We start from the raw sequence: 27,487 nt of genomic DNA, 5'->3' as shown, positions 1-27,487 counted from the left end.
GCCATGCAGCATGAAGAAATGGAACCCTATTGAATGCAGTGGATTTTATGCAGCATGATTGAATGCAGTGGATTCCATGCAGCATGATTGAATGCAGTGGATTCCAGGCAGCGAGGCCCAATGAATCCCGATTGAATGCAGTGGATATTATCCAGCATGGCCCAAAGCATCCCGATTGAATGCAGTGGATTCCATGCAGCGTGTTTGAATGCAGTGGATTCCATGCAGCATGGCCCAATGGTTCCCGATTGAATGCAGTGTTTGCAATGAAGCATGATTGAATGCAGTGGATTCCATGAAGCGTGGCCCTATGGTACCCGATTGAATGCACTGGTTGCAATGAAGCATGATTGAATGCAGTGGATTCCATGCAGCATGGAGAAATGGAACCCTATTAAATGCAGGGGATTTTATGCAGCATGATTGAATGCAGTGGATTCCATGCAGCATGATTGAATGCAGTAGATTCCATGCAGTGAGGCCCAATGCATCCCGATTAAATGCAGTGGATTTTATGCAGCGAGGCCCAAAGCATCCCGATTGAATGCAGTGGATTCCATGCAGCGTCACTGAATGCAGTGGATTCGATGCAGCATGGTAAAATGCATCCCGATTGAACCCAGTGTATTCTATGCAGCGTGATAAATGGATCCCGATTGAATGCAGTGGATTCCATGCAGCGTGGCCCAATGGATCTCGAGAGAATGCAGTGGATTCCATGCAGTGTGGTGCAATGGATTTTGATTGAACGCAGTGGATTCCATGCATCGTTGTGCAATGGATCCCAATTGAATGCAGTGAATTCCATGCAGCGTGATTGAATGCAGTACATTCCATGCAGCATGGTAAAATGCATCCCGATTAAATGCAGTGGATTCCATCCAGCTTGATTGAATGCAGTTGATTCCATGGAGCGTGGCCCAATGCATCCCGATTAAATGCAGTGGATTTTATGCAGCATGGCCCAAAGCATCCCGATTGAAGGTAGTGCATTCCATGCAGCATCACTGAATGCAGTGGATTCCATGCAGCATGGTAAAATGCATCCCGATTGAACTCAGTGTATTCCATGAAGCATGGCGAAATGGATCCCGATTGAATGCAGTGGATTCCATGCATTGTCAATGAATGCAGTGGATTCCAGGCAGCATGATAAAATGCATCCCGATTGATGCAGTGGATTCCATGCAGCGGGGTTAAATGGATCCCGATTGAATGCAGTGGATTCCATGCAGCATGATTGAATGCAGTGGATTCCAGGCAGCGAGGCCCAATGAATCCCGATTGAATGCAGTGGATATTATCCAGCATGGCCCAAAGCATCCCGATTGAATGCAGTGGATTCCATGCAGCGTGTTTGAACGCAGTGGATCCATGCAGCATGGCCCAATGGTTCCCGATTGAATGCAGTGTTTGCAATGAAGCATGATTGAATGCAGTGGATTCCATGAAGCGTGGCCCTATGGTACCCGATTGAATGCACTGGTTGCAATGAAGCATGATTGAATGCAGTGGATTCCATGCAGCATGGAGAAATGGAACCCTATTAAATGCAGGGGATTTTATGCAGCATGATTGAATGCAGTGGATTCCATGCAGCATGATTGAATGCAGTAGATTCCATGCAGTGAGGCCCAATGCATCCCGATTAAATGCAGTGGATTTTATGCAGCGAGGCCCAAAGCATCCCGATTGAATGCAGTGGATTCCATGCAGCGTCACTGAATGCAGTGGATTCGATGCAGCATGGTAAAATGCATCCCGATTGAACCCAGTGTATTCTATGCAGCGTGATAAATGGATCCCGATTGAATGCAGTGGATTCCATGCAGCGTGGCCCAATGGATCTCGAGAGAATGCAGTGGATTCCATGCAGTGTGGTGCAATGGATTTTGATTGAACGCAGTGGATTCCATGCATCGTTGTGCAATGGATCCCAATTGAATGCAGTGAATTCCATGCAGCGTGATTGAATGCAGTACATTCCATGCAGCATGGTAAAATGCATCCCGATTAAATGCAGTGGATTCCATCCAGCTTGATTGAATGCAGTTGATTCCATGGAGCGTGGCCCAATGCATCCCGATTAAATGCAGTGGATTTTATGCAGCATGGCCCAAAGCATCCCGATTGAAGGTAGTGCATTCCATGCAGCATCACTGAATGCAGTGGATTCCATGCAGCATGGTAAAATGCATCCTGATTGAACTCAGTGTATTCCATGAAGCATGGCGAAATGGATCCCGATTGAATGCAGTGGATTCCATGCAGCGTGGCCCAATGGATCTCGATTGAACACAGTGTATTCCATGCAGTGAGGCCCAATGAATCCCAATTGAATGCAGTGGATTCCATGCAGCATGGAGAAATTGAACCCTATTAAATGCAGGGGAGTTTATGCAGCATGATTGAATGCAGTGGATTCCATGCAGCATGATTGAATGCAGTAGATTCCATGCAGTGAGGCCCAATGCATCCCGATTAAATGCAGTGGATTTTATGCAGAGAGGCCCAAAGCATCCCGATTGAATGCAGTGGATTCCATGCAGCGTCACTGAATGCAGTGGATTCGATGCAGCATGGTTAAATGCATCCCGATTGAACGAAGTGTATTCCATGCAGCGTGGCTAAATGGATCCCGATTGAATGCAGTGGATTCCATGCAGCGTGGCCCAATGGATCTCGAGAGATTGCAGTGGATTCCAAGCAGAGTGGTGCAATGGATTTTAATTGAACGCAGTGGATTCCATGCATCGTTGTGCAATGGATCCCAATTGAATGCAGTGAATTCCATGCAGCGTGATTGAATGCAGTATATTCCATGCAGCGTGGTAAAATGCATCCCGATTAAATGCAGTGGATTCCATCCAGCTTGGTTGAATGCAATTGATTCCATGGAGCATGGCCCAATGCATCCCGATTAAATGCAGTGGATTTTATGCAGCATGGCCCAAAGCATCCCGATTGAATGTAGTGCATTCCATGCAGCATCACTGAATGCAGTGGATTCCATGCAGCATGGTAAAATGCATCCCGATTAAACGCAGTGGATTACATGCAGCATGGCTAAATGGATCCCGATTGAATGCAGTAGATTCCATGCAGTGTCATTGAATGCAGTGGATTCCATGCAGCATGGTAAAATGCGTCACGATTGATGCAGTGGATTCCATGCAGTGTCATTGAATGCAGTGGATTCCATGCAGCATGGTAAAATGCATCCCGATGGATGCAGTGGATTCCATGCAGTGTCAATGAATGCAGTGGATTCCAGGCAGCATGATAAAATGCATCCCGATTGATGCAGTGGATTCCATGCAGCGGGGTTAAATGGATCCCGATTGAATGCAGTGGATTCCATGCAGCGTGGCCCAATGGATCTCGATTGAATGCAGTGGATTCCATGCAGCGTGTTTGAATGTAGTGTATGCCATGCAGCGTGAAGAAATGTAACCCTATTGAATGCAGTGGATTTTATGCAGCATGATTGAATGCAGTGGATTCGATGCAGCATGATTGAATGCAGTGGATTCCAGGCAGCGAGGCCCAATGAACCCCGATTGAATGCAGTGGATATTATCCAGCATGGCCCAAAGCATCCCGATTGAATGCAGTGGATTCCATGCAGCGTGTTTGAATGCAGTGGATTCGTGCAGCATGGCCCAATGGTTCCCGATTGAATGCAGTGGTTGCAATGAAGCATGATTGAATGCAGTGGATTCCATGCAGCATGGAGAAATTGAACCCTATTAAATGCAGGGGATTTTATGCAGCATGATTGAATGCAGTGGATTCCATGCAGCGTGATTGAATGCAGTAGATTCCATGCAGTGAGGCCCAATGCATCCCGATTCAATGCAGTGGATTTTATGCAGCGAGGCCCAAAGCATCCCGATTGAATGCAGTGGATTCCATGCAGCGTCACTGAATGCAGTGGATTCGATGCAGCATGGTAAAATGCATCCCGATTGAACCCAGTGTATTCTATGCAGCGTGATAAATGGACCCCAATTGAATGCAGTGGATTCCATGCAGCGTGGCCCAATGGATCTCGAGAGAATGCAGTGGATTCCATGCAGCGTGATTGAATGCAGTACATTCCATGCAGCATGGTAAAATGCATCCCGATTAAATGCAGTGGATTCCATCCAGCTTGATTGAATGCCGTTGATTCCATGGAGCGTGGCCCAATGCATCCCGATTAAATGCAGTGGATTTTATGCAGCATGGCCCAAAGCATCCCGATTGAAGGTAGTGCATTCCATGCAGCATTACTGAATGCAGTGGATTCCATGCAGCATGGTAAAATGCATCCCGATTGAACGCAGTTTATTCCATGCAGCGGGGTTAAATGGATCCCGATTGAATGCAGTGGATTCCATGCAGCGTGGCCCAATGGATCTCGATTGAACACAGTGTATTCCATGCAGTGAGGCCCAATGAATCCCAATTGAATGCAGTGGATTCCATGCAGCATGGAGAAATTGAACCCTATTAAATGCAGGGGAGTTTATGCAGCATGATTGAATGCAGTGGATTCCATGCAGCATGATTGAATGCAGTAGATTCCATGCAGTGAGGCCCAATGCATCCCGATTAAATGCAGTGGATTTTATGCAGAGAGGCCCAAAGCATCCCGATTGAATGCAGTGGATTCCATGCAGCGTCACTGAATGCAGTGGATTCGATGCAGCATGGTTAAATGCATCCCGATTGAACGAAGTGTATTCCATGCAGCGTGGCTAAATGGATCCCGATTGAATGCAGTGGATTCCATGCAGCGTGGCCCAATGGATCTCGAGAGATTGCAGTGGATTCCAAGCAGAGTGGTGCAATGGATTTTAATTGAACGCAGTGGATTCCATGCATCGTTGTGCAATGGATCCCAATTGAATGCAGTGAATTCCATGCAGCGTGATTGAATGCAGTATATTCCATGCAGCGTGGTAAAATGCATCCCGATTAAATGCAGTGGATTCCATCCAGCTTGGTTGAATGCAATTGATTCCATGGAGCATGGCCCAATGCATCCCGATTAAATGCAGTGGATTTTATGCAGCATGGCCCAAAGCATCCCGATTGAATGTAGTGCATTCCATGCAGCATCACTGAATGCAGTGGATTCCATGCAGCATGGTAAAATGCATCCCGATTAAACGCAGTGGATTACATGCAGCATGGCTAAATGGATCCCGATTGAATGCAGTAGATTCCATGCAGTGTCATTGAATGCAGTGGATTCCATGCAGCATGGTAAAATGCGTCACGATTGATGCAGTGGATTCCATGCAGTGTCATTGAATGCAGTGGATTCCATGCAGCATGGTAAAATGCATCCCGATGGATGCAGTGGATTCCATGCAGTGTCAATGAATGCAGTGGATTCCAGGCAGCATGATAAAATGCATCCCGATTGATGCAGTGGATTCCATGCAGCGGGGTTAAATGGATCCCGATTGAATGCAGTGGATTCCATGCAGCGTGGCCCAATGGATCTCGATTGAATGCAGTGGATTCCATGCAGCGTGTTTGAATGTAGTGTATGCCATGCAGCGTGAAGAAATGTAACCCTATTGAATGCAGTGGATTTTATGCAGCATGATTGAATGCAGTGGATTCGATGCAGCATGATTGAATGCAGTGGATTCCAGGCAGCGAGGCCCAATGAACCCCGATTGAATGCAGTGGATATTATCCAGCATGGCCCAAAGCATCCCGATTGAATGCAGTGGATTCCATGCAGCGTGTTTGAATGCAGTGGATTCGTGCAGCATGGCCCAATGGTTCCCGATTGAATGCAGTGGTTGCAATGAAGCATGATTGAATGCAGTGGATTCCATGCAGCATGGAGAAATTGAACCCTATTAAATGCAGGGGATTTTATGCAGCATGATTGAATGCAGTGGATTCCATGCAGCGTGATTGAATGCAGTAGATTCCATGCAGTGAGGCCCAATGCATCCCGATTCAATGCAGTGGATTTTATGCAGCGAGGCCCAAAGCATCCCGATTGAATGCAGTGGATTCCATGCAGCGTCACTGAATGCAGTGGATTCGATGCAGCATGGTAAAATGCATCCCGATTGAACCCAGTGTATTCTATGCAGCGTGATAAATGGACCCCAATTGAATGCAGTGGATTCCATGCAGCGTGGCCCAATGGATCTCGAGAGAATGCAGTGGATTCCATGCAGCGTGATTGAATGCAGTACATTCCATGCAGCATGGTAAAATGCATCCCGATTAAATGCAGTGGATTCCATCCAGCTTGATTGAATGCCGTTGATTCCATGGAGCGTGGCCCAATGCATCCCGATTAAATGCAGTGGATTTTATGCAGCATGGCCCAAAGCATCCCGATTGAAGGTAGTGCATTCCATGCAGCATTACTGAATGCAGTGGATTCCATGCAGCATGGTAAAATGCATCCCGATTGAACGCAGTTTATTCCATGAAGCATGGCTAAATGGATCCCGATTGAATGCAGTGGATTCCATGCAGCGTGGCCCAATGGATCTCGATTGAACGCAGTGTATTCCATGCAGTGAGGCCCAATGAATCCCAATTGAATGCAGTGGATTCCATGCAGCATGGCGCAATGGATGTCGATTGAATGCAGTGGTTTCCCTGCAATGTGGCACAATGGATCCCGATTGACTGCAGTGGATTCCATGCAGCGTCACTGAATGCAGTGGATTCCATGCAGCATGGTAAAATGCATCCCGATGGATGCAGTGGATTCCATGCAGTGTCATTGAATGCAGTGGATTCCATGCAGCATGGTAAAATGCATCCCAATTGAACGCAGTGCATTCCATGCAGCGGGGTTAAATGGATCCCGATTGAATGCAGTGGATTCGATGCAGCGTGGCCCAATGGATCTCGAGAGAATGCAGTGGATTCCATGCAGTGTGGTGCAATGGATTTTAATTGAACGCAGTGGATTCCATGCATCGTGGCGCAATGGATCCCAATTGAATGCAGTGAATTCCATGCAGCGTGATTGAATGCAGTACATTCCATGCAGCATGGTAAAATGCATCCCGATTAAATGCAGTGGATTTCATCCAGCTTGATTGAATGCAGTTGATTCCATGGAGCGTGGCCCAATGCATCCCGATTAAATGCAGTGGATTTTATGCAGCATGGCCCAAAGCATCAAGATTGAAGGTAGTGCATTTCATGCAGCATCACTGAATGCAGTGGATTCCATGCAGCATGGTAAAATGCATCCCAATTGAACGCAGTGCATTCCATGCAGCGGGGTTAAATGGATGCCGATTGAATGCAGTGGATTCGATGCAGCGTGGCCCAATGGATCTCGATTGACTGCAGTGGATTCCATGCAGAGTGGCCCAATGGATCTCGATTGACTGCAGTGGATTCCATGCAGCGTCACTGAATGCAGTGGATTCCATGCAGCATGGTAAAATGCATCCCGATTGATGCAGTGGATTCCATGCAGTGTCATTGAATGCAGTGGATTCCATGCAGCATGGTTTAATGCATCCCAATTGAACGCAGTGCATTCCATGCAGCGGGGTTAAATGGATCCCGATTGAATGCAGTGGATTCGATGCAGCGTGGCCCAATGGATCTCGAGAGAATGCAGTGGATTCCATGCAGTGTGGTGCAATGGATTTTAATTGAACGCAGTGGATTCCATGCATCGTGGCGCAATGGATCCCAATTGAATGCAGTGAATTCCATGCAGCGTGATTGTATGCAGTATATTCCATGCAGCGTGGTAAAATGCATCCCGATAAAATGCAGTGGATTCCATCCAGTTTGATTGAATGCAGTTGATTCCATGGAGCGTGGCCCAATGCATCCCGATTAAATGCAGTGGATTTTATGCAGCATGGCCCAAAGCATCCCGTTTGAAAGTAGTGCATTCCATGCAGCAACACTGAATGCAGTGGATTCCATGCAGCATGGTAAAATGCATCCCGATTGAACGCAGTGTATTCCATGAAGCATGGCTAAATGGATCCCGAGTGAATGCAGTGGATTCCATGCAGTGTCATTGAATGCAGTGGATTCCATGCAGCATGGTAAAATGTGTCACGATTGATGCATTGGATTACATGCATTGTCATTGAATGCAGTGGATTCCATGCAGCATGGTTAAATGCATCACGATTGATGCAGTGGATTCCATGCAGTGTCAATGAATGCAGTGGATTCCAGGCAGCATGATAAAATGCATCCCGATTGATGCAGTGGATTCCATGCAGCGGGGTTAAATGGATCCCGATTGAATGCAGTGGATTCCATGCAGCGTGGCCCAATGGATCTCGATTGAATGCAGTGGTCTCCGTGCAGTGTGGTGGAGTGGATTCTGATTGATTGCAATGAATTCCATGCAGCGTGGCCCAATGGATCTCGATTGAATGCAGTGGATTCCATGCAGCGTGTTTGAATGCAGTGTATTCCATGCAGCGTGAAGAAATGGAACCCTATTGAATGCAGTGGATTTTATGCAGCATGATTGAATGCAGTGGATTTCATGCAGCATGATTGAATGCAGTGGATTCCAGGCAGCGAGGCCCAATGAATCCCGATTGAATGCAGTGGACATTATCCAGCATGGCCCAAAGCATCCCGATGGAATGCAGTGGATTCCATGCAGCGTGTTTGAATGCAGTGGATTCCATGCAGCATGGCCCAATGGTTCCCGATTGAATGCAGTGGTTGCAATGAAGCATGATTGAATGCAGTGGATTCCATGAAGCGTGGCCCTATGGTACCCGATTGAATGCACTGGTTGCAATGAAGCATGATTGAATGCAGTGGATTCCATGCAGCATGGAGAAATGGAACCCTATTAAATGCAGGGGATTTTATGCAGCATGATTGAATGCAGTGGATTCCATGCAGCATGATTGAATGCAGTAGATTCCATGCAGTGAGGCCCAATGCATCCCGATTAAATGCAGTGGATTTTATGCAGCGAGGCCCAAAGCATCCCGATTGAATGTAGTGGATTCCATGCAGCGTCACTGAATGCAGTGGATTCGATGCAGCATGGTTAAATGCATCCCGATTGAACGAAGAGTATTCCATGCAGCGTGGCTAAATGGATCCCGATTGAATGAAGTGGATTCCATGCAGCGTGGCCCAATGGATCTCGAGAGATTGCAGTGGATTCCATGCAGTGTGGTGCAATGGATTTTAATTGAACGCAGTGGATTCCATGCATCGTGGTGCAATGGATCCCAATTGAATGCAGTGAATTCCATGCAGCGTGATTGAATGCAGTATATTCCATGCAGCGTGGTAAAATGCATCCCGATTAAATGCAGTGGATTCCATCCAGCTTGATTGAATGCAGTTGATTCCATGGAGCGTGGCCCAATGCATCCCGATTAAATGCAGTGGATTTTATGCAGCATGGCCCAAAGCATCCCGATTGAAGGTAGTGCATTCCATGCAGCATCACTGAATGCAGTGGATTCCATGCAGCATGGTAAAATGCATCCCGATTGAACGCAGTGTATTCCATGAAGCATGGCTAAATGGCTCCCGAGTGAATGCAGTAGATTCCATGCAGTGTCATTGAATGCAGTGGATTCCATGCAGCATGGTAAAATGCGTCACGATTGATGCAGTGGATTCCATGCAGTGTCATTGAATGCAGTGGATTCCATGCAGCATGGTAAAATGCATCCCGATGGATGCAGTGGATTCCATGCAGTGTCAATGAATGCAGTGGATTCCAGGCAGCATGATAAAATGCATCCCGATTGATGCAGTGGATTCCATGCAGCGGGGTTAAATGGATCCCGATTGAATGCAGTGTATTCCATGCAGCGTGGCCCAATGGATCTCGATTGAATGCAGTGGATTCCATGCAGCGTGGCCCAATGGATCTCGATTGAATGCAGTGGATTCCATGCAGTGTGGTGCAGTGGATTCTGATTGATTGCAGTGAATTCCATGCATCGTGGCACAATGGATCCCAATTGAATGCAGTGGATTCCATGCAGCGTGGCCCAATGGATCTCGATTGAATGCAGTGGATTCCATGCAGCGTGTTTGAATGCAGTGTATGCCATGCAGCATGAAGAAATGGAACCCTATTGAATGCAGTGGATTTTATGCAGCATGATTGAATGCAGTGGATTCCATGCAGCATGATTGAATGCAGTGGATTCCAGGCAGCGAGGCCCAATGAATCCCGATTGAATGCAGTGGATATTATCCAGCATGGCCCAAAGCATCCCGATTGAATGCAGTGGATTCCATGCAGTGTGTTTGAACGCAGTGGATCCATGCAGCATGGCCCAATGGTTCCCGATTGAATGCAGTGGTTGCAATGAAGCATGATTGAATGCAGTGGATTCCATGAAGCGTGGCCCTATGGTACCCGATTGAATGCACTGGTTGCAATGAAGCATGATTGAATGCAGTGGATTCCATGCAGCATGGAGAAATGGAACCCTATTAAATGCAGGGGATTTTATGCAGCATGATTGAATGCAGTGGATTCCATGCAGCATGATTGAAAGCAGTAGATTCCATGCAGTGAGGCCCAATGCATCCCGATTAAATGCAGTGGATTTTATGCAGCGAGGCCCAAAGCATCCCGATTGAATGCAGTGGATTCCATGCAGCGTCACTGAATGCAGTGGATTCGATGCAGCATGGTAAAATGCATCCCGATTGAACCCAGTGTATTCCATGCAGCGTGGCTAAATGGATCCCGATTGAATGCAGTGGATTCCATGCAGCGTGGCCCAATGGATCTCGAGAGAATGCAGTGGATTCCATGCAGTGTGGTGCAATGGATTTTGATTGAACGCAGTGGATTCGATGCATCGTTGTGCAATGGATCCCAATTGAATGCAGTGAATTCCATGCAGCGTGATTGAATGCAGTATATTCCATGCAGCATGGTAAAATGCATCCCGATTAAATGCAGTGGATTCCATCCAGCTTGATTGAATGCAGTTGATTCCATGGAGCGTGGCCCAATGCATCCCGATTAAATGCAGTGGATTTTATGCAGCATGGCCCAAAGCATCCCGATTGAAGGTAGTGCATTCCATGCAGCATCACTGAATGCAGTGGATTCCATGCAGCATGGTAAAATGCATCCCGATTGAACGCAGTGTATTCCATGAAGCATGGCTAAATGGATCCCCATTGAATGCAGTGGATTCCATGCAGCGTGGCCCAATGGATCTCGATTGAACGCAGTGTATTCCATGCAGTGAGGCCCAATGAATCCCAATTGAATGCAGTGGATTCCATGCAGCATGGCGCAATGGATGTCGATTGAATGCAGTGGTTTCCCTGCAATGTGGCACAATGGATCCCGATTGACTGCAGTGGATTCCATGCAGCGTCACTGAATGCAGTGGATTCCATGCAGCATGGTAAAATGCATCGCGATGGATGCAGTGGATTCCATGCAGTGTCATTGAATGCAGTGGATTCCATGCAGCATGGTAAAATGCATCCCAATTGAACGCAGTGCATTCCATGCAGCGGGGTTAAATGGATCCCGATTGAATGCAGTGGATTCGATGCAGCGTGGCCCAATGGATCTCGAGAGAATGCAGTGGATTCCATGCAGTGTGGTGCAATGGATTTTAATTGAACGCAGTGGATTCCATGCATCGTGGCGCAATGGATCCCAATTGAATGCAGTGAATTCCATGCAGCGTGATTGAATGCAGTACATTCCATGCAGCATGGTAAAATGCATCCCGATTAAATGCAGTGGATTCCATCCAGCTTGATTGAATGCAGTTGATTCCATGGAGCGTGGCCCAATGCATCCCGATTAAATGCAGTGGATTTTATGCAGCATGGCCCAAAGCATCAAGATTGAAGGTAGTGCATTTCATGCAGCATCACTGAATGCAGTGGATTCCATGCAGCATGGTAAAATGCATCCCAATTGAACGCAGTGCATTCCATGCAGCGGGGTTAAATGGATGCCGATTGAATGCAGTGGATTCGATGCAGCGTGGCCCAATGGATCTCGATTGACTGCAGTGGATTCCATGCAGAGTGGCCCAATGGATCTCGATTGACTGCAGTGGATTCCATGCAGCGTCACTGAATGCAGTGGATTCCATGCAGCATGGTAAAATGCATCCCGATTGATGCAGTGGATTCCATGCAGTGTCATTGAATGCAGTGGATTCCATGCAGCATGGTTTAATGCATCCCAATTGAACGCAGTGCATTCCATGCAGCGGGGTTAAATGGATCCCGATTGAATGCAGTGGATTCGATGCAGCGTGGCCCAATGGATCTCGAGAGAATGCAGTGGATTCCATGCAGTGTGGTGCAATGGATTTTAATTGAACGCAGTGGATTCCATGCATCGTGGCGCAATGGATCCCAATTGAATGCAGTGAATTCCATGCAGCGTGATTGAATGCAGTATATTCCATGCAGCGTGGTAAAATGCATCCCGATAAAATGCAGTGGATTCCATCCAGTTTGATTGAATGCAGTTGATTCCATGGAGCGTGGCCCAATGCATCCCGATTAAATGCAGTGGATTTTATGCAGCATGGCCCAAAGCATCCCGATTGAAAGCAGTGCATTCCATGCAGCAACACTGAATGCAGTGGATTCCATGCAGCATGGTAAAATGCATCCCGATTGAACGCAGTGTATTCCTTGAAGCATGGCTAAATGGATCCCGAGTGAATGCAGTGGATTCCATGCAGTGTCATTGAATGCAGTGGATTCCATGCAGCATGGTAAAATGTGTCACGATTGATGCATTGGATTACATGCATTGTCATTGAATGCAGTGGATTCCATGCAGCATGGTTAAATGCATCACGATTGATGCAGTGGATTCCATGCAGTGTCAATGAATGCAGTGGATTCCAGGCAGCATGATAAAATGCATCCCGATTGATGCAGTGGATTCCATGCAGCGGGGTTTAATGGATCCCGATTGAATGCAGTGGATTCCATGCAGCGTGGCCCAATGGATCTCGATTGAATGCAGTGGACTCCGTGCAGTGTGGTGGAGTGGATTCTGATTGATTGCAGTGAATTCCATGCAGCGTGGCCCAATGGATCTCGATTGAATGCAGTGGATTCCATGCAGCGTGTTTGAATGCAGTGTATGCCATGCAGCGTGAAGAAATGGAACCCTATTGAATGCAGTGGATTTTATGCAGCATGATTGAATGCAGTGGATTCCATGCAGCATGATTGAATGCAGTGGATTCCAGGCAGCGAGGCCCAATGAATCCCGATTGAATGCAGTGGACATTATCCAGCATGGCCCAAAGCATCCCGATGGAATGCAGTGGATTCCATGCAGCGTGTTTGAATGCAGTGGATTCCATGCAGCATGGCCCAATGGTTCCCGATTGAATGCAGTGGTTGCAATGAAGCATGATTGAATGCAGTGGATTCCATGAAGCGTGGCCCTATGGTACCCGATTGAATGCACTGGTTGCAATGAAGCATGATTGAATGCAGTGGATTCCATGCAGCATGGAGAAATGGAACCCTATTAAATGCAGGGGATTTTATGCAGCATGATTGAATGCAGTGGATTCCATGCAGCATGATTGAATGCAGTAGATTCCATGCAGTGAGGCCCAATGCATCCCGATTAAATGCAGTGGATTTTATGCAGCGAGGCCCAAAGCATCCCGATTGAATGTAGTGGATTCCATGCAGCGTCACTGAATGCAGTGGATTCGATGCAGCATGGTTAAATGCATCCCGATTGAACGAAGAGTATTCCATGCAGCGTGGCTAAATGGATCCCGATTGAATGAAGTGGATTCCATGCAGCGTGGCCCAATGGATCTCGAGAGATTGCAGTGGATTCCATGCAGTGTGGTAAAATGCGTCACGATTGATGCAGTGGATTCCATGCAGTGTCATTGAATGCAGTGGATTCCATGCAGCATGGTAAAATGCGTCACGATTGATGCAGTGGATTCCATGCAGTGTCATTGAATGCAGTGGATTCCATGCAGCATGGTAAAATGCATCCCGATGGATGCAGTGGATTCCATGCAGTGTCAATGAATGCAGTGGATTCCAGGCAGCATGATAAAATGCATCCCGATTGATGCAGTGGATTCCATGCAGCGGGGTTAAATGGATCCCGATTGAATGCAGTGTATTCCATGCAGCGTGGCCCAATGGATCTCGATTGAATGCAGTGGATTCCATGCAGCGTGGCCCAATGGATCTCGATTGAATGCAGTGGATTCCATGCAGTGTGGTGCAGTGGATTCTGATTGATTGCAGTGAATTCCATGCATCGTGGCACAATGGATCCCAATTGAATGCAGTGGATTCCATGCAGCGTGGCCCAATGGATCTCGATTGAATGCAGTGGATTCCATGCAGCGTGTTTGAATGCAGTGTATGCCATGCAGCATGAAGAAATGGAACCCTATTGAATGCAGTGGATTTTATGCAGCATGATTGAATGCAGTGGATTCCATGCAGCATGATTGAATGCAGTGGATTCCAGGCAGCGAGGCCCAATGAATCCCGATTGAATGCAGTGGATATTATCCAGCATGGCCCAAAGCATCCCGATTGAATGCAGTGGATTCCATGCAGTGTGTTTGAACGCAGTGGATCCATGCAGCATGGCCCAATGGTTCCCGATTGAATGCAGTGGTTGCAATGAAGCATGATTGAATGCAGTGGATTCCATGAAGCGTGGCCCTATGGTACCCGATTGAATGCACTGGTTGCAATGAAGCATGATTGAATGCAGTGGATTCCATGCAGCATGGAGAAATGGAACCCTATTAAATGCAGGGGATTTTATGCAGCATGATTGAATGCAGTGGATTCCATGCAGCATGATTGAATGCAGTAGATTCCATGCAGTGAGGCCCAATGCATCCCGATTAAATGCAGTGGATTTTATGCAGCGAGGCCCAAAGCATCCCGATTGAATGCAGTGGATTCCATGCAGCGTCACTGAATGCAGTGGATTCGATGCAGCATGGTAAAATGCATCCCGATTGAACCCAGTGTATTCTATGCAGCGTGATAAATGGATCCCGATTGAATGCAGTGGATTCCATGCAGCGTGGCCCAATGGATCTCGAGAGAATGCAGTGGATTCCATGCAGTGTGGTGCAATGGATTTTGATTGAACGCAGTGGATTCGATGCATCGTTGTGCAATGGATCCCAATTGAATGCAGTGAATTCCATGCAGCGTGATTGAATGCAGTACATTCCATGCAGCATGGTAAAATGCATCCCGATTAAATGCAGTGGATTCCATCCAGCTTGATTGAATGCAGTTGATTCCATGGAGCGTGGCCCAATGCATCCCGATTAAATGCAGTGGATTTTATGCAGCATGGCCCAAAGCATCCCGATTGAAGGTAGTGCATTCCATGCAGCATCACTGAATGCAGTGGATTCCATGCAGCATGGTAAAATGCATCCCGATTGAACGCAGTGTATTCCATGAAGCATGGCGAAATGGATCCCGATTGAATGCAGTGGATTCCATGCAGCGTGGCCCAATCGATCTCGATTGAACACAGTGTATTCCATGCAGTGAGGCCCAATGAATCCCAATTGAATGCAGTGGATTCCATGCAGCATGGAAAAATTGAACCCTATTAAATGCAGGGGATTTTATGCAGCATGATTGAATGCAGTGGATTCCAAGCAGCATGATTGAATGCAGTAGATTCCATGCAGTGAGGCCCAATGCATCCCGATTAAATGCAGTGGATTTTATGCAGAGAGGCCCAAAGCATCCCGATTGAATGCAGTGGATTCCATGCAGCGTCACTGAATGCAGTGGATTCGATGCAGCATGGTTAAATGCATCCCGATTGAACGAAGTGTATTCCATGCAGCGTGGCTAAATGGATCCAGATTGAATGCAGTGGATTCCATGCAGCGTGGCCCAATGGATCTCGAGAGATTGCAGTGGATTCCAAGCAGAGTGGTGCAATGGATTTTAATTGAACGCAGTGGATTCCATGCATCGTGGTGCAATGGATCTCAATTGAATGCAGTGAATTCCATGCAGCGTGATTGAATGCAGTATATTCCATGCAGCGTGGTAAAATGCATCCCGATTAAATGCAGTGGATTCCATCCAGCTTGGTTGAATGCAATTGATTCCATGGAGCATGGCCCAATGTATCCCGATTAAATGCAGTGGATTTTATGCAGCATGGCCCAAAGCATCCCGATTGAATGTAGTGCATTCCATGCAGCATCACTGAATGCAGTGGATTCCATGCAGCATGGTAAAATGCATCCCGATTAAACGCAGTGGATTACATGCAGCATGGCTAAATGGATCCCGATTGAATGCAGTAGATTCCATGCAGTGTCATTGAATGCAGTGGATTCCATGCAGCATGGTAAAATGCGTCACGATTGATGCAGTGGATTCCATGCAGTGTCATTGAATGCAGTGTATTCCATGCAGCATGGTAAAATGCATCCCGATGGATGCAGTGGATTCCATGCAGTGTCAATGAATGCAGTGGATTCCAGGCAGCATGATAAAATGCATCCCGATTGATGCAGTGGATTCCATGCAGCGGGGTTAAATGGATCCCGATTGAATGCAGTGGATTCCATGCAGCGTGGCCCAATGGATCTCGATTGAATGCAGTGGATTCCATGCAGCGTGGCCCAATGGATCTCGATTGAATGCAGTGGATTCCATGCAGTGTGGTGCAGTGGATTCTGATTGATTGCAGTGAATTCCATGCATCGTGGCACAATGGATCCCAATTGAATGCAGTGGATTCCATGCAGCGTGGCCCAATGGATCTCGATTGAATGCAGTGGATTCCATGCAGCGTGTTTGAATGCAGTGTATGCCATGCAGCGTGAAGAAATGGAACCCTATTGAATGCAGTGGATTTTATGCAGCATGATTGAATGCAGTGGATTCGATGCAGCATGATTGAATGCAGTGGATTCCAGGCAGCGAGGCCCAATGAATCCCGATTGAATGCAGTGGATATTATCCAGCATGGCCCAAAGCATCCCGATTGAATGCAGTGGATTCCATGCAGCGTGTTTGAATGCAGTGGATTCCATGCAGCATGGCCCAATGGTTCCCGATTGAATGCAGTGGTTGCAATGAAGCATGATTAAATGCAGTGGATTCCATGCAGCATGGAGAAATTTAACCGTATTAAATGCAGGGGATTTTATGCAGCATGATTGAATGCAGTGGATTCCATGCAGCATGATTGAATGCAGTAGATTCCATGCAGTGAGGCCCAATGCATCCCGATTAAATGCAGTGGATTTTATGCAGCATGGCCCAAAGCATCAAGATTGAAGGTAGTGCATTTCATGCAGCATCACTGAATGCAGTGGATTCCATGCAGCATGGTAAAATGCATCCCAATTGAACGCAGTGCATTCCATGCAGCGGGGTTAAATGGATGCCGATTGAATGCAGTGGATTCGATGCAGCGTGGCCCAATGGATCTCGATTGACTGCAGTGGATTCCATGCAGAGTGGCCCAATGGATCTCGATTGACTGCAGTGGATTCCATGCAGCGTCACAGAATGCAGTGGATTCCATGCAGCATGGTAAAATGCATCCCGATTGATGCAGTGGATTCCATGCAGTGTCATTGAATGCAGTGGATTCCATGCAGCATGGTTTAATGCATCCCAATTGAACGCAGTGCATTCCATGCAGCGGGGTTAAATGGATCCCGATTGAGTGCAGTGGATTCGATGCAGCGTGGCCCAATGGATCTCGAGAGAATGCAGTGGATTCCATGCAGTGTGGTGCAATGGATTTAAATTGAACGCAGTGGATTCCATGCATCGTGGCGCAATGGATCCCAATTGAATGCAGTGAATTCCATGCAGCGTGATTGAATGCAGTATATTCCATGCAGCGTGGTAAAATGCATCCCGATAAAATGCAGTGGATTCCATCCAGTTTGATTGAATGCAGTTGATTCCATGGAGCGTGGCCCAATGCATCCCGATTAAATGCAGTGGATTTTATGCAGCATGGCCCAAAGCATCCCGATTGAAAGTAGTGCATTCCATGCAGCAACACTGAATGCAGTGGATTCCATGCAGCATGGTAAAATGCATCCCGATTGAACGCAGTGTATTCCATGAAGCATGGCTAAATGGATCCCGAGTGAATGCAGTGGATTCCATGCAGTGTCATTGAATGCAGTGGATTCCATGCAGCATGGTAAAATGTGTCACGATTGATGCATTGGATTACATGCATTGTCATTGAATGCAGTGGATTCCATGCAGCATGGTTAAATGCATCACGATTGATGCAGTGGATTCCATGCAGTGTCAATGAATGCAGTGGATTCCAGGCAGCATGTTAAAATGCATCCCGATTGATGCAGTGGATTCCATGCAGCGGGGTTTAATGGATCCAGATTGAATGCAGTGGATTCCATGCAGCGTGGCCCAATGGATCTCGATTGAATGCAGTGGACTCCGTGCAGTGTGGTGGAGTGGATTCTGATTGATTGCAGTGAATTCCATGCAGCGTGGCCCAATGGATCTCGATTGAATGCAGTGGATTCCATGCAGCGTGTTTGAATGCAGTGTATTCCATACAGCGTGAAGAAATGGAACCCTATTGAATGCAGTGGATTTTATGCAGCATGATTGAATGCAGTGGATTCCATGCAGCATGATTGAATGCAGTGGATTCCAGGCAGCGAGGCCCAATGAATCCCGATTGAATGCAGTGGACATTATCCAGCATGGCGCAAAGCATCCCGATGGAATGCAGTGGATTCCATGCAGCGTGTTTGAATGCAGTGGATTCCATGCAGCATGGCCCAATGGTTCCCGATTGAATGCAGTGGTTGCAATGAAGCATGATTGAATGCAGTGGATTCCATGAAGCGTGGCCCTATGGTACCCGATTGAATGCACTGGTTGCAATGAAGCATGATTGAATGCAGTGGATTCCATGCAGCATGGAGAAATGGAACCCTATTAAATGCAGGGGATTTTATGCAGCATGATTGAATGCAGTGGATTCCATGCAGCATGATTGAATGCAGTAGATTCCATGCAGTGAGGCCCAATGCATCCCGATTAAATGCAGTGGATTTTATGCAGCGAGGCCCAAAGCATCCCGATTGAATGCAGTGGATTCCATGCAGCGTCACTGAATGCAGTGGATTCGATGCAGCATGGTTAAATGCATCCCGATTGAACGAAGAGTATTCCATGCAGCGTGGCTAAATGGATCCCGATTGAATGAAGTGGATTCCATGCAGCGTGGCCCAATGGATCTCGAGAGATTGCAGTGGATTCCATGCAGTGTGGTGCAATGGATTTTAATTGAACGCAGTGGATTCCATGCATCGTGGTGCAATGGATCCCAATTGAATGCAGTGAATTCCATGCAGCGTGATTGAATGCAGTATATTCCATGCAGCATGGTAAAATGCATCCCGATTAAATGCAGTGGATTCCATCCAGCTTGATTGAATGCAGTTGATTCCATGGAGCGTGGCCCAATGCATCCCGATTAAATGCAGTGGATTTTATGCAGCATGGCCCAAAGCATCCCGATTGAAGGTAGTGCATTCCATGCAGCATCACTGAATGCAGTGGATTCCATGCAGCATGGTAAAATGCATCCCGATTGAACGCAGTGTATTCCATGAAGCATGGCTAAATGGATCCCGAGTGAATGCAGTAGATTCCATGCAGTGTCATTGAATGCAGTGGATTCCATGCAGCATGGTATAATGTGTCACGATTGATGCAGTAGATTCCATGCAGTGTCATTGAATGCAGTGGATTCCATGCAGCGTGGCCCAATGGATCTCGATTGAATGCAGTGGATTCCATGCAGCGTGGCCCAATGGATCTCGATTGAATGCAGTGGATTCCATGCAGTGTGGTGCAGTGGATTCTGATTGATTGCAGTGAATTCCATGCATCGTGGCACAATGGATCCCTATTGAATGCAGTGGATTCCATGCAGCGTGGCCCAATGGATCTCGATTGAATGCAGTGGATTCCATGCAGCGTGTTTGAATGCAGTGCATGCCATGCAGCATGAAGAAATGGAACCCTATTGAATGCAGTGCATTTTATGCAGCATGATTGAATGCAGTGGATTCCATGCAGCATGATTGAATGCAGTGGATTCCAGGCAGCGAGGCCCAATGAATCCCGATTGAATGCAGTGGATATTATCCAGCATGGCCCAAAGCATCCCGATTGAATGCAGTGGATTCCATGCAGTGTGTTTGAACGCAGTGGATCCATGCAGCATGGCCCAATGGTTCCCGATTGAATGCAGTGGTTGCAATGAAGCATGATTGAATGCAGTGGATTCCATGAAGCGTGGCCCTATGGTACCCGATTGAATGCACTGGTTGCAATGAAGCATGATTGAATGCAGTGGATTCCATGCAGCATGGAGAAATGGAACCCTATTAAATGCAGGGGATTTTATGCAGCATGATTGAATGCAGTGGATTCCATGCAGCATGATTGAATGCAGTAGATTCCATGCAGTGAGGCCCAATGCATCCCGATTAAATGCAGTGGATTTTATGCAGCGAGGCCCAAAGCATCCCTATTGAATGCAGTGGATTCCATGCAGCGTCACTGAATGCAGTGGATTCGATGCAGCATGGTAAAATGCATCCCGATTGAACCCAGTGTATTCTATGCAGCGTGGCTAAATGGATCCCGATTGAATGCAGTGGATTCCATGCAGCGTGGCCCAATGGATCTCGAGAGAATGCAGTGGATTCCATGCAGTGTGGTGCAATGGATTTTGATTGAACGCAGTGGATTCCATGCATCGTTGTGCAATGGATCCCAATTGAATGCAGTGAATTCCATGCAGCGTGATTGAATGCAGTACATTCCATGCAGCATGGTAAAATGCATCCCGATTAAATGCAGTGGATTCCATCCAGCTTGATTGAATGCAGTTGATTCCATGGAGCGTGGCCCAATGCATCCCGATTAAATGCAGTGGATTTTATGCAGCATGGCCCAAAGCATCCCGATTGAAGGTAGTGCATTCCATGCAGCATCACTGAATGCAGTGGATTCCATGCAGCATGGTAAAATGCATCCCGATTGAACGCAGTGTATTCCATGAAGCATGGCGAAATGGATCCCGATTGAATGCAGTGGATTCCATGCAGCGTGGCCCAATGGATCTCGATTGAACGCAGTGTATTCCATGCAGTGAGGCCCAATGAATCCCAATTGAATGCAGTGGATTCCATACAGCATGGAGAAATTGAACCCTATTAAATGCAGGGGAGTTTATGCAGCATGATTGAATGCAGTGGATTCCATGCAGCATGATTGAATGCAGTAGATTCCATGCAGTGAGGCCCAATGCATCCCGATTAAATGCAGTGGATTTTATGCAGAGAGGCCCAAAGCATCCCGATTGAATGCAGTGGATTCCATGCAGCGTCACTGAATGCAGTGGATTCGATGCAGCATGGTTAAATGCATCCCGATTGAACGAAGTGTATTCCATGCAGCGTGGCTAAATGGATCCCGATTGAATGCAGTGGATTCCATGCAGCGTGGCCCAATGGATCTCGAGAGATTGCAGTGGATTCCAAGCAGAGTGGTGCAATGGATTTTAATTGAACGCAGTGGATTCCATGCATCGTGGTGCAATGGATCCCAATTGAATGCAGTGAATTCCATGCAGCGTGATTGAATGCAGTATATTCCATGCAGCGTGGTAAAATGCATCCCGATTAAATGCAGTGGATTCCATCCAGCTTGGTTGAATGCAATTGATTCCATGGAGCATGGCCCAATGCATCCCGATTAAATGCAGTGGATTTTATGAAGCATGGCCCAAAGCATCCCGATTGAATGTAGTGCATTCCATGCAGCATCACTGAATGCAGTGGATTCCATGCAGCATGGTAAAATGCATCCCGATTGAACGCAGTGGATTACATGCAGCATGGCTAAATGGATCCCGATTGAATGCAGTAGATTCCATGCAGTGTCATTGAATGCAGTGGATTCCATGCAGCATGGTAAAATGCGTCACGATTGATGCAGTGGATTCCATGCAGTGTCATTGAATGCAGTGGATTCCATGCAGCATGGTAAAATGCATCCCGATTAATGCAGTGGATTCCATGCAGTGTCAATGAATGCAGTGGATTCCAGGCAGCATGATAAAATGCATCCCGATTGATGCAGTGGATTCCATGCAGCGGGGTTAAATGGATCCCGATTGAATGCAGTGGATTCCATGCAGCGTGGCCCAATGGATCTCGATTGAATGCAGTGGATTCCATGCAGCGTGGCCCAATGGATCTCGATTGAATGCAGTGGATTCCATGCAGTGTGGTGCAGTGGATTCTGATTGATTGCAGTGAATTCCATGCATCGTGGCACAATGGATCCCAATTGAATGCAGTGGATTCCATGCAGCGTGGCCCAATGGATCTCGATTGAATGCAGTGGATTCCATGCAGCGTGTTTGAATGCAGTGTATGCCATGCAGCGTGAAGAAATGGAACCCTATTGAATGCAGTGGATTTTATGCAGCATGATTGAATGCAGTGGATTCGATGCAGCATGATTGAATGCAGTGGATTCCAGGCAGCGAGGCCCAATGAATCCCGATTGAATGCAGTGGATATTATCCAGCATGGCCCAAAGCATCCCGATTGAATGCAGTGGATTCCATGCAGCGTGTTTGAATGCAGTGGATTCCATGCAGCATGGCCCAATGGTTCCCGATTGAATGCAGTGGTTGCAATGAAGCATGATTAAATGCAGTGGATTCCATGCAGCATGGAGAAATTGAACCGTATTAAATGCAGGGGATTTTATGCAGCATGATTGAATGCAGTGGATTCCATGCAGCATGATTGAATGCAGTAGATTCCATGCAGTGAGGCCCAATGCATCCCGATTAAATGCAGTGGATTTTATGCAGCGAGGCCCAAAGCATCCCGATTGAATGCAGTGGATTCCATGCAGCGTCACTGAATGCAGTGGATTCGATGCAGCATGGTAAAATGCATCCCGATTGAACCCAGTGTATTCCATGCAGCGTGATAAATGGACCCCAATTGAATGCAGTGGATTCCATGCAGCGTGGTGCAATGGATCTCGAGAGAATGCAGTGGATTCCATGCAGCGTGATTGAATGCAGTACATTCCATGCAGCATGGTAAAATGCATCCCGATTAAATGCAGTGGATTCCATCCAGCTTGATTGAATGCAGTTGATTCCATGGAGCGTGGCCCAATGCATCCCGATTAAATGCAGTGGATTTTATGCAGCATGGCCCAAAGCATCCTGATTGAAGGTAGTGCATTCCATGCAGCATCACTGAATGCAGTGGATTCCATGCAGCATGGTAAAATGCATCCCGATTGAACGCAGTGTATTCCATGAAGCATGGCGAAATGGATCCCGATTGAATGCAGTGGATTCCATGCAGCGTGGCCCAATCGATCTCGATTGAACACAGTGTATTCCATGCAGTGAGGCCCAATGAATCCCAATTGAATGCAGTGGATTCCATGCAGCATGGAAAAATTGAACCCTATTAAATGCAGGGGATTTTATGCAGCATGATTGAATGCAGTGGATTCCAAGCAGCATGATTGAATGCAGTAGATTCCATGCAGTGAGGCCCAATGCATCCCGATTAAATGCAGTGGATTTTATGCAGAGAGGCCCAAAGCATCCCGATTGAATGCAGTGGATTCCATGCAGCGTCACTGAATGCAGTGGATTCGATGCAGCATGGTTAAATGCATCCCGATTGAACGAAGTGTATTCCATGCAGCGTGGCTAAATGGATCCAGATTGAATGCAGTGGATTCCATGCAGCGTGGCCCAATGGATCTCGAGAGATTGCAGTGGATTCCAAGCAGAGTGGTGCAATGGATTTTAATTGAACGCAGTGGATTCCATGCATCGTGGTGCAATGGATCTCAATTGAATGCAGTGAATTCCATGCAGCGTGATTGAATGCAGTATATTCCATGCAGCGTGGTAAAATGCATCCCGATTAAATGCAGTGGATTCCATCCAGCTTGGTTGAATGCAATTGATTCCATGGAGCATGGCCCAATGTATCCCGATTAAATGCAGTGGATTTTATGCAGCATGGCCCAAAGCATCCCGATTGAATGTAGTGCATTCCATGCAGCATCACTGAATGCAGTGGATTCCATGCAGCATGGTAAAATGCATCCCGATTAAACGCAGTGGATTACATGCAGCATGGCTAAATGGATCCCGATTGAATGCAGTAGATTCCATGCAGTGTCATTGAATGCAGTGGATTCCATGCAGCATGGTAAAATGCGTCACGATTGATGCAGTGGATTCCATGCAGTGTCATTGAATGCAGTGTATTCCATGCAGCATGGTAAAATGCATCCCGATGGATGCAGTGGATTCCATGCAGTGTCAATGAATGCAGTGGATTCCAGGCAGCATGATAAAATGCATCCCGATTGATGCAGTGGATTCCATGCAGCGGGGTTAAATGGATCCCGATTGAATGCAGTGGATTCCATGCAGCGTGGCCCAATGGATCTCGATTGAATGCAGTGGATTCCATGCAGCGTGGCCCAATGGATCTCGATTGAATGCAGTGGATTCCATGCAGTGTGGTGCAGTGGATTCTGATTGATTGCAGTGAATTCCATGCATCGTGGCACAATGGATCCCAATTGAATGCAGTGGATTACATGCAGCATGGCTAAATGGATCCCGATTGAATGCAGTAGATTCCATGCAGCGTCACAGAATGCAGTGGATTCCATGCAGCATGGTAAAATGCATCCCGATTGATGCAGTGGATTCCATGCAGTGTCATTGAATGCAGTGGATTCCATGCAGCATGGTTTAATGCATCCCAATTGAACGCAGTGCATTCCATGCAGCGGGGTTAAATGGATCCCGATTGAGTGCAGTGGATTCGATGCAGCGTGGCCCAATGGATCTCGAGAGAATGCAGTGGATTCCATGCAGTGTGGTGCAATGGATTTAAATTGAACGCAGTGGATTCCATGCATCGTGGCGCAATGGATCCCAATTGAATGCAGTGAATTCCATGCAGCGTGATTGAATGCAGTATATTCCATGCAGCGTGGTAAAATGCATCCCGATAAAATGCAGTGGATTCCATCCAGTTTGATTGAATGCAGTTGATTCCATGGAGCGTGGCCCAATGCATCCCGATTAAATGCAGTGGATTTTATGCAGCATGGCCCAAAGCATCCCGATTGAAAGTAGTGCATTCCATGCAGCAACACTGAATGCAGTGGATTCCATGCAGCATGGTAAAATGCATCCCGATTGAACGCAGTGTATTCCATGAAGCATGGCTAAATGGATCCCGAGTGAATGCAGTGGATTCCATGCAGTGTCATTGAATGCAGTGGATTCCATGCAGCATGGTAAAATGTGTCACGATTGATGCATTGGATTACATGCATTGTCATTGAATGCAGTGGATTCCATGCAGCATGGTTAAATGCATCACGATTGATGCAGTGGATTCCATGCAGTGTCAATGAATGCAGTGGATTCCAGGCAGCATGTTAAAATGCATCCCGATTGATGCAGTGGATTCCATGCAGCGGGGTTTAATGGATCCAGATTGAATGCAGTGGATTCCATGCAGCGTGGCCCAATGGATCTCGATTGAATGCAGTGGACTCCGTGCAGTGTGGTGGAGTGGATTCTGATTGATTGCAGTGAATTCCATGCAGCGTGGCCCAATGGATCTCGATTGAATGCAGTGGATTCCATGCAGCGTGTTTGAATGCAGTGTATTCCATACAGCGTGAAGAAATGGAACCCTATTGAATGCAGTGGATTTTATGCAGCATGATTGAATGCAGTGGATTCCATGCAGCATGATTGAATGCAGTGGATTCCAGGCAGCGAGGCCCAATGAATCCCGATTGAATGCAGTGGACATTATCCAGCATGGCGCAAAGCATCCCGATGGAATGCAGTGGATTCCATGCAGCGTGTTTGAATGCAGTGGATTCCATGCAGCATGGCCCAATGGTTCCCGATTGAATGCAGTGGTTGCAATGAAGCATGATTGAATGCAGTGGATTCCATGAAGCGTGGCCCTATGGTACCCGATTGAATGCACTGGTTGCAATGAAGCATGATTGAATGCAGTGGATTCCATGCAGCATGGAGAAATGGAACCCTATTAAATGCAGGGGATTTTATGCAGCATGATTGAATGCAGTGGATTCCATGCAGCATGATTGAATGCAGTAGATTCCATGCAGTGAGGCCCAATGCATCCCGATTAAATGCAGTGGATTTTATGCAGCGAGGCCCAAAGCATCCCGATTGAATGCAGTGGATTCCATGCAGCGTCACTGAATGCAGTGGATTCGATGCAGCATGGTTAAATGCATCCCGATTGAACGAAGAGTATTCCATGCAGCGTGGCTAAATGGATCCCGATTGAATGAAGTGGATTCCATGCAGCGTGGCCCAATGGATCTCGAGAGATTGCAGTGGATTCCATGCAGTGTGGTGCAATGGATTTTAATTGAACGCAGTGGATTCCATGCATCGTGGTGCAATGGATCCCAATTGAATGCAGTGAATTCCATGCAGCGTGATTGAATGCAGTATATTCCATGCAGCGTGGTAAAATGCATCCCGATTAAATGCAGTGGATTCCATCCAGCTTGATTGAATGCAGTTGATTCCATGGAGCGTGGCCCAATGCATCCCGATTAAATGCAGTGGATTTTATGCAGCATGGCCCAAAGCATCCCGATTGAAGGTAGTGCATTCCATGCAGCATCACTGAATGCAGTGGATTCCATGCAGCATGGTAAAATGCATCCCGATTGAACGCAGTGTATTCCATGAAGCATGGCTAAATGGATCCCGAGTGAATGCAGTAGATTCCATGCAGTGTCATTGAATGCAGTGGATTCCATGCAGCATGGTATAATGTGTCACGATTGATGCAGTAGATTCCATGCAGTGTCATTGAATGCAGTGGATTCCATGCAGCGTGGCCCAATGGATCTCGATTGAATGCAGTGGATTCCATGCAGCGTGGCCCAATGGATCTCGATTGAATGCAGTGGATTCCATGCAGTGTGGTGCAGTGGATTCTGATTGATTGCAGTGAATTCCATGCATCGTGGCACAATGGATCCCTATTGAATGCAGTGGATTCCATGCAGCGTGGCCCAATGGATCTCGATTGAATGCAGTGGATTCCATGCAGCGTGTTTGAATGCAGTGCATGCCATGCAGCATGAAGAAATGGAACCCTATTGAATGCAGTGCATTTTATGCAGCATGATTGAATGCAGTGGATTCCATGCAGCATGATTGAATGCAGTGGATTCCAGGCAGCGAGGCCCAATGAATCCCGATTGAATGCAGTGGATATTATCCAGCATGGCCCAAAGCATCCCGATTGAATGCAGTGGATTCCATGCAGTGTGTTTGAACGCAGTGGATCCATGCAGCATGGCCCAATGG

The sequence above is a fragment of the Sus scrofa genome, chromosome 15 (assembly GCF_054392235.1).
Source record: "Sus scrofa isolate SSC_HxYL_T2T_F1_AM1 chromosome 15, Sscrofa_HxYL_maternal_Yorkshire_Landrace_v2.0, whole genome shotgun sequence".
NCBI lineage: Eukaryota > Metazoa > Chordata > Mammalia > Artiodactyla > Suidae > Sus > Sus scrofa.
This window is presented reverse-complemented; position numbering follows the sequence as displayed.